The following is a 503-nucleotide window of genomic DNA, read 5'->3' as shown; positions in this document are numbered from 1 at the left end:
GCCTCTTTCTCGTTCGCTCACTGACAGGTGCGAACGGCACTTAACAGAACGAACTGGCCAACATGGATCCTGCCGGCTCCGGTGCAAGCGGTTGGTCATCTCAGTCATCTCAGGACGCATGCATGGACCAGATGGCTCAGGCACTGCAGCAACAGCACAAGGACATCGCAGCACTAACTCAGCAGGTAGCACAACTCTCTGCCATTCTATCACCTCCACACGGTTCCTAAGCTACATTTGCCCATGCTCCGCCACCCGTACCGCCAGTCCCCGCAGAGACCCACACATACCTGAGCCCGACACTTTCGACGGAAACGTCGAGAGTTGTCAGGGTTTTTTGCTGCAGTGCCGCCAGGTGTTTGACCACCAGCCCCGGACCTACATCACTGACAGAGAGAAAATCAGCTACATCATTAACCGTCTCTGAGGGAAAGCACTGCTCTGGGCCGAGGCTGCAGACTCACAAGGACTCTTCATCAGCACCTCCATCTCAGAATTCATGG

Source organism: Monopterus albus, unplaced genomic scaffold, assembly GCF_001952655.1.
Source record: "Monopterus albus unplaced genomic scaffold, M_albus_1.0 scaffold6.1, whole genome shotgun sequence".
In the NCBI taxonomy this organism is placed as follows: domain Eukaryota; kingdom Metazoa; phylum Chordata; class Actinopteri; order Synbranchiformes; family Synbranchidae; genus Monopterus; species Monopterus albus.
Note: the sequence above shows the minus strand (reverse complement) of the source record.